The sequence below is a fragment of the Condylura cristata genome, unplaced genomic scaffold (genome assembly GCF_000260355.1).
Source record: "Condylura cristata isolate star-nosed mole 26May11 unplaced genomic scaffold, ConCri1.0 scaffold00016, whole genome shotgun sequence".
NCBI lineage: Eukaryota > Metazoa > Chordata > Mammalia > Eulipotyphla > Talpidae > Condylura > Condylura cristata.
Window position 1 is genome coordinate 38,745,433 of NW_004567117.1, and position 8,433 is coordinate 38,753,865.

The window sequence follows — 8,433 nt, forward strand, 5'->3', positions numbered from 1 at the left end:
CTTTTCAAAAGCCTCTTCTAGATTTTAACGAACAGAACATGGGGGCATGGGCTGAAGAGAAAGGGAAGTTCTCCCACAGACCATTCTGTTCTACCTGCAACTTGAAGTGTCCTTATAACTCTTCTGAATTGCTTAATCTCTTAGCTAGTTTGCCTATGTTCTTTTAGTGATGTGGGTTTAGGGATAAAACCAGTACCTTTCTACCCTGGGGTCAAGAGGAAGAGAGTTATGAATGCCTGGCTACCTCGATTTGTTGGAATTGTTGGATGGGGGCACCCATGTACCTACTCCCAGTGCCGGAGCGGGGCTGGGCGGAGCGGCCATGGAGGGTCATCGCTGGCTGCCGCTGGAGGCCAATCCCGAGGTCACCAACCAGTTTCTCAAACAATTAGGTCTACATCCTAATTGGCAGTTCGTTGATGTGTATGGAATGGATCCTGAGCTCCTTAGCATGGTACCAAGACCAGTGTGTGCAGTGTTACTTCTCTTCCCTATTACAGAAAAGTATGAAGTATTCAGAACAGAAGAGGAAGAAAAAATAAAATCTCAGGGACAAGATGTTAAGTCATCAGTATATTTCATGAAACAAACAATCAGCAATGCCTGTGGAACAATCGGACTGATCCATGCTATTGCCAACAATAAAGACAAGATGCACTTCGAATCAGGATCAACTTTGAAAAAATTCCTGGAGGAGTCTGTGTCAATGAGCCCTGAAGAACGAGCCAGATACTTGGAGAACTATGACGCTATTCGAGTTACTCACGAGACCAGTGCCCATGAGGGTCAGACTGAGGCACCAAATATAGATGAAAAAGTAGATCTTCATTTTATTGCATTAGTTCATGTAGAAGGGCATCTCTATGAATTAGATGGACGGAAACCATTTCCAATTAACCATGGGGAAACTAGTGATGATACTTTATTAGAGGATGCCATAGAAGTTTGCAAGAAGTTTATGGAACGTGACCCTGATGAATTAAGATTTAATGCGATTGCTCTTTCTGCAGCATAGCTTGTCAATAATGGAAACACCAAATACTGTATTATTTGCAACAAAAATTAAATTTCTGCTGCCATACACTAATGCAAAACTTTTGATATTTTCATTAACTTGACTGATTAAACTTTATGTGAATTAAACTTTGAAAAAAAGTACCTACTCCCAGGTAACTAAGAACCTCATTCTTGATAATTGTGTCAGTCCCCTTCTTGTAGGGGGTGACTCCCCCATCTCGTGCTCTCCAGGAGACGGTCGGTCCCAGCACTCACCCTGTCACAGGCTGTGAAGGTAAGGGCGGCATCACTGCTGCAGGGGCTGGCTTCCTTGAGGTAGATGACTCTTACATTGCGCAAGTGCTGGAATCTTCCCATCATGTCCTCTACACACTCTAAATAGAACTTTCCTCAACTCCTCACTGCTAAGCATGTGTTTAATAGCTGTCATAAAGAATCAGGGAGAATTTGGCAAAAAAACAATAGATATGAGAAAATGAGCAACTCCATACATTGACATGTATGATGTAACGGTGTTTCCTAACCAGATTTTCCATGGTGATATAGAGGAAGAAGGAAAGAGATTGGGGAACTGAAAGGAAAATGATGAGCTGGTGTACCCCAGAAATCCCTAGTAACCTGATGGATATGTAATAAAAGGTAAATCTTTTCACAATAGTCATGGGAGACTTAAAACATCCTCCTGTCTTCAGTATCACAGTCAGGGAGTGACAGGCACCAAGCTGGATTCTCCAGCAGCAGCAACTCACTGAGTTCTCATGGTGAAGACCTGAGTGTCTACAGTCACCTTCATTTACACATGAAGAAACTGAGTTTAGATAATCACCATATAATGCAGCCAGTGAGTGGGAAAGTCAGAATCAGAAAACAGCTTCCTCCTTTTTGCTCTTTTTAAAAATCTACGATCTTTTTTCTCAAAGAGAAAAAATGGTAAGTGCTCATTTGGTTACTAGGGTGAAAATTTCTTTTCAAATGTAGAATTTCTTTCTACTTGACACTTTGAACAGCACTTTGGTGAGTGTCTAAATTGAGACTAAAAACTTCCTTGTACAATGGTCGTACATCTTTATTTCTAAACTGTTAGTTAATTCAGTTCTTTTGTTTGGGGAGTAAGATTGACAATTTCAAGGGCAACTCTTCAATATCTCAAAGTTTAATTAAACTGAATACTCTTTAACTCAAGCTCTTGCTATGGCACCATTATAATTAATATTGGAGTAGGGAAAGTTTTAATTAAAGAAAAGCAGAGAAAGATTGGAAAACAGGCAAATGGATGGAGATATAAGAAGAGAGGCTGCTGCTTCTGAGTATGTATAAGTATTTATTCAAGTTTGGCTATTAAGGTTTAGTTGATTAAAATACTAGCTCATAATTTTATAATGGGATTTATTGCGCAACTTAAGGACAGTAACCTTCTTAATATACATCATTGTTGTGATTCTGTGGATCTTAAGTAGTCTGCTTTGATACTTTTAAAAAAAAGATTGTTTAAATTATTATTTATTTGTGCACACAGAACTGGGATACAGGCCAGAGGTGCAGGGGCGGTGTGAGGATTGACCAGAGACCGGGTGAGGAGACAGGCAGACTGACCAAGTATACTGCTGAGGGGGGCAGCGGGGAGACAGGAAGGGTCTGCTGCACCATGTGGGTCACTTCCTTGGGCAGGGATCAAACTTGCACTGAAGTGACTGCAGCCAGCTAAGCAGTGCTGTGCTTTAACCTGCTGCTCCACCAGATAGAGCCTGTTTTGATATTTTTACTGTAACTTTTGATATTTTTACTGTTTTGATATTTTTACTATATTTGGTATTACTATACTTGACATTTTACTATATTTGATATTACTATATTTGATGTTTGATATTTTTACTGTATTTGATATTTTTACTACCTATTTTGATATTTTTACTATAACTGCTTTGAGGAGTAAAAGCTCCGCATGGAAGAGGTATAGTTGATTAACAAATATGTGAAAAGATGAACCATGTCTTATGTCATTAGAAGCATGCAAATTAGAACAAGATGCCACTACATAGATACTAGAATGATCAAAATTCATAGTATTGACAATACTAAATGCTGACAAGGATGTAGAGCAACAAGAACTCTCTTCCATTGCTGGGGAATGCACCACTTCCACTTTGGGAGACAATTTGGCTCTCTGTTACACAGCTTAACATTCTTTTACCATGCAGTCCAGCAATCTACTTCCTTGGTATTTACCTAGAGAAGTGGAAAACATGTCTACATGGTCCCCTGCATGCAGATGTTTGTAGATGTTTTATTCCTAATCGTCATAACTGGGTGCTTGGAAACACCCAAAATGGCCATCTGTAGAATGGATACAATAACTGGTGCCTCCAGAGACTAGCATACTCTTCAAAAAAGAAATGGGATTAAGACATGGAGGAACCTTGTAAAACTGAAATGAAAGAAATCAGTTTGACAGGCTACATACTGTATACACCAAGTGTGGATCACCTGCACACTTGGATGATTGCAATGGTCCATGCAGGTTCACCAATTGTAACAATGTGCTCCCTGATGGTGGGGTGTTGATAATGGGGGTACTGATGCATGTTAATGGTAGGGGTATATGAAAAAATCTTTGTACTTTCTGCTAAATTTTGTTAAAATGCTCTAAAGAAATAAAGGCTATTAAAAAAAGCGACTCATCTCGATACAGACTGTGACACATAAAAGAATACAATACTCAGTTATAAAAAAAAAGAATACAATACTCAAAACAAAAACAAAACCCAACTAATATAGGATTTTACTTGCAGTCTAATTGTTTTGAAACTGTTTTAGATGGAATTGTGTAGGAATTAGAAAAAAAAGTATGGGATCTTGTTTTTTTCTGTCTGTCAAAGACATGGAAGGCAGCTAGTTTCAATTTGGCCTACTTATATTTTTCCAAATATAAGATATAAATAAATCATGATACCTGCAAATACAGCTGTGTCATTTCTTTATTGGTATCAGGTGCCGGTTAGTTTTTGTTTTGTTTTTTCAATTCTCTAATCAGATGTATAAACACAACCTATTTAAGTCAATTGGGAAAGTTACATAGAAGCACTGCCACGTGGCTTCATGGTTTATGTATCTTTAATATCTGTAATTTAGGACCATCATGAATATAGAAGAGATCGTTGCTTTAGCCTAGGGTTACTCATCTTGTAGAAGCAGTCACTGGCATTGCATCAGCATAAAATTAAGGTCTGAGACTTGAGAAACTTAAATGACAGAAACATATTCATCAAGAGCTTAGAATATGAATTATCTGGTTTATTTTTCAAATCTTTGTAAATATAAACTGTGGTATAAAAAGGCATTATTTGTGAAAAAAATTTTCACTCTCTTCTAAAATCTACACACTCCTATCTTGGACCTTGAAGAGATGATAACCTAAAAAACAAAACATAACAAAATAAAAACAAACAAAATCTCAACAGCACAAGGATTTCCTGACTGCACATGAATTTGTAAAAAAAAATCTGGATGCCCCAGTGGCAAACTATTTTTTCATAGTCCTATAAAGGCTGAATGTAGGTAAACTGCTAGTTTCTAAATGCGATGGTCACCACACATATTCACAGACAAATATATATTTCATATGTATGTGATATATGCATGGTCCTATGAATTCATAATTGAATACACCAGTGTATCTATTTCTCTCTTTCTGCCTGTATATGTGGCATGTATGTACAGATGTATGTATGCAAGGTGAGGCATGTTCTACTAGATTATATCTTTTAGAACATGCAAATATAGCTATTAAAATCATATAAGAAAAAATACAACTAAAATTTAATTTTTTACTCATTTATGATATGAAGTCATTTTTCTCTCACTAAAATCTTACCAATGGTGGACTGGTACTTTCTACTGCCACAGTCGTATTTGAAGGCAGGATATGCACTTGGTGGTAGGCTTATCCTTAGTTAAGTGAGGTCCAAATTCATACATTAGTCTTTTTGATAATTTAATTTGGGAGTCTTGTAAAATTTCTTTAGATCACTATTATTTTTCCCTCCAAATGGAAACAATGAATACCTTATTTTAGCCATAGGAAAAATATCAGTTTCAACATTTTCTTGTTCACATATACTTTCATTTCAACTATCATGTCACCTATGGCTTTTTTCTAGTCATATTTTTAAGCTATTTGTCTGTATTGAGTTAAATAATTGAGATAATATATTCTATAAACACATGTAGCCAGAGGCCACTTTGTCATGTTATGATGGCTTCATTCTGGTAGAATTTCCCTCAGATTCTGTTCGATATGCTTGCAGGTATAACCTACACCAATCCATTACTAGGAAAATAGGGGTTCTTGCTGCCTGCCACTGCCAACCCAATAAACAGGGACAGGAACCAGTCCTATAAACTGTGCTTTTATTCAGAGCCAGCTGGACATCAAGCTCCAAAGAAACCCTCTAACACCTCATCTCTAGCTGGCTGTTTTATGATAAGTTAAACAAAGCCAATTAATCATCAGTGATGTGCTTTAACTGCAGGTAGTAAACAACTCTGGTAATCTGTGATGCTCCTTCTCCTCATAGCTCCGCCTTATCAGGCGTCTGCACTTAGGACCAGTTCCCAGACCGCTGGACCAACTCTCAGTCTCTGACAGTAATGGCGTCCATCCCGCCATCATATACCTCCGGGGCTGGGAAGTTAACTCAGAGCAAGCATGTCTGAGGTTAAGCGATGTGTGTCCATGTGAATTCCTGTCCTAAGAACGGTACCCTATTCATCTTACTCCTTAGCTCTAATCAAATCCATTTAATGTCAGTTATGTGGGCCCTCCCTGGTGGTGCAGCAGCTTAAAGCACAGCACTAAGAAGCTAAAGCCACTTCAGCATGAATTCAAACCCTGCCCTGGAGGTGACACACATGGTGTGGCAGCCCTCTCCTGACCCGCCCGCTGCTCCCCTCTGCAGTGTACTTTGTTGATCTTCCTGTTTTGCTCCCCACTCTGTCTCTGGTGAATCCTTTCACCACCCCTGCACCTCTGGCCTGTACCCTAGTTCTGTATGCATAAATCAATAAATCATAAAAAAATTCAGTAATGCTAGCCTTATATCATAATTTTAGATAACTGTTCTAATAAAGCACTTATTCTTGTATCCCAGTCGACCCTTTTGGCAAATCTTGAATTGAACCGATGCTTATTATGCAATGTTAAGTAAATTGACTATCTCATAAAAGATGGCTATTCAGGGCATTTCTGGACAAGTAGCACATGTACACATATATATTCTCAATAGATGCCCACAGAAACATGAGTGATCTAGTGAGTATCATCTAGAGTAAGTATAGTGTATAGGGTAAGTATAGTGTAAGTGAGACTGAGCAGTGCTTAGATGAAGACCTTCCCCGTACAATAATGCACAAGATGGTGAGGACAGGGTAACAATTACTTGGCTGGATTCATAGTTGGATCCTTTGTGCTTTTTCATTTTGTAGTTTTACCACTCCATTGAGTTCAATTTCCTCTTCTATTTGTATTTTGCAAATATTTATCTTCAGTTCTGTACTGCTTAGATTCCAATGGCATATCAAAATTTGAAATGTGGAGACACCTCAGATATAACTAACTTAACTCCTCAAGGAATAAATCCTTCCCTGAATATCCTAGAAATGGACACCCAATTTCTGGGTTTGTTCTGATAGTGCAGGCTGCTTTTTTCCTTAATTGGTAGAATTCTTATTCTGTATTTCCTAATTCATTCCACTTAGAAGTGGAATGAGTCCCCAGTGGCTCTGACCATTCTAAGGTAGAATATTCATGTATTTTCAACAGTAACAAACAGCACAGAATTTTTGTCAATATACTGCTGAATTCCTTTCAGCATACTACTCTACTTTGCCAGTTTTTTCTAAATTATTAAATATATATGAAAGTTGTGAATCGACAACCAAAAGTAATCTGAGTGTTTTGGGGTAGAACAATGAATTAGGTCCTCTGGTTTAGTCCTTGAATCATCATTGATGGAGACTAAAAGTACATTCACTTTTTGTAGTAGGAACAATATAATGATGTTTCCAAGATGCCTGACTGTTCCAATTTTGAGGATTTTCATAAACAGTTGCTTTTATTTGAGGAGCTAGCCTTTGGAAAAAATGGAATCTCAGAGTCTTTCTCACTGGTTTATGCTTCTAACCATCACTCTTTATGATACAGTAATATACAATACACTCTATTCCGTGTGTTTGAATTTTCATTTTGGTTATCCGGTGAATCAACTCTAAGTTTTATATCATGTAGCTTTGCTGTATTTCACTTTTCATTTTAACTTTCTTGCATCCTAAATTATGCATCATTTTATTTGCCTAGTCATATGATATAAATTTTGTATCATTAAGAGTTAGTTTTGATTTGATTGCTAAAGTAATGCAAAATTATGTTGCCTCAGGACTATCCCTTTATGATTTGAAATGAAGTGGGACTAGCCATGTATTACTGATGATAAAAGGAAGAAGCTTTAAAAGACAAAGAATATGAAAAGAAATCATCAAAGTGGAAGCACAGAAAGGCAAAGAATTAGAGACCAAACTAAGAAAATCCAATTAGGAGCAGCTAGTTTTAATGACCTGACATTTCGGACATCTGATTGGGAGGTCTTGTCTACATGATCCTTGGGCAGACATTATTTGAATGTTAAGGTTTATACTAGCTTCTCTAGTCCTAACATTAGCCTGAGTGGGTATCATTCATGATGTTTATAAAAACTATAAGAAAGACTATTTCCTAATCCCTCAGCCCCTGCACGTATATAGCACTTACATTCCTTTCTTTCTTGGTATCCATTAAGCACGACACTCTTTGTTAGTTATTTGTACCTTAGAGTAAGTGAAGTTATTTGTTTTTTTCTTGAAGCAGGTTATATTGTTAAATTTAAAAAAAATATTATTTATGTATGCAAGAATTGGGGTACAGGTTATGGGTAGTGAGAGGATTCACCGGAACAGGTAGACTGACTGAAATACCCTGCTGAGGGGAGCAGCGGGCGAGACAGGAGAGGTCTGCTGTGCCATGTGGGTCAGCTCCCTGGCTGGGGTTGGAACTAGAGCTGCAGTGGCTGTGGATAGCTTCATAGTGCTGAGCTATAACCCCTTGTGTCACCAGTGAGGCCCCTTGAAGCAGATTTTAATCTGTGGCTGTCTACTTATTTGTGGGAGTGGTATAGAGAAGACCTGTGTTCTGGGGATTAGAGGTCACCTAAGAAAAGCAATCCTGTGGTATTAATCATTTTGTCTAGGGTCATCTTGCTCCTTAGAAACTTCTAGACTGGTCAAGAGCCCTGGACAATTTCTTTTTGCCTCTGTTTCAGAAAGAGATTTGATGCTTTAAAGCAACTGAAATTGGCAAAACTCTTCAGAAACAGGGATATAAATCTT

The 8,433-nt window shown here is 37.9% G+C and overlaps 1 pseudogene across 1 annotated transcript; it reads left to right on the forward strand.

Annotated features, from left to right (window-relative positions):
* The first annotated feature begins 293 nt into the window (after positions 1–293).
* Positions 294–1,142, forward strand: LOC101632806 (annotated as a pseudogene). Its single transcript, XR_001145494.1, has one exon. The product of XR_001145494.1 is annotated as a ubiquitin carboxyl-terminal hydrolase isozyme L3 pseudogene (transcript).
* Positions 1,143–8,433: the final 7,291 nt, after the last annotated feature.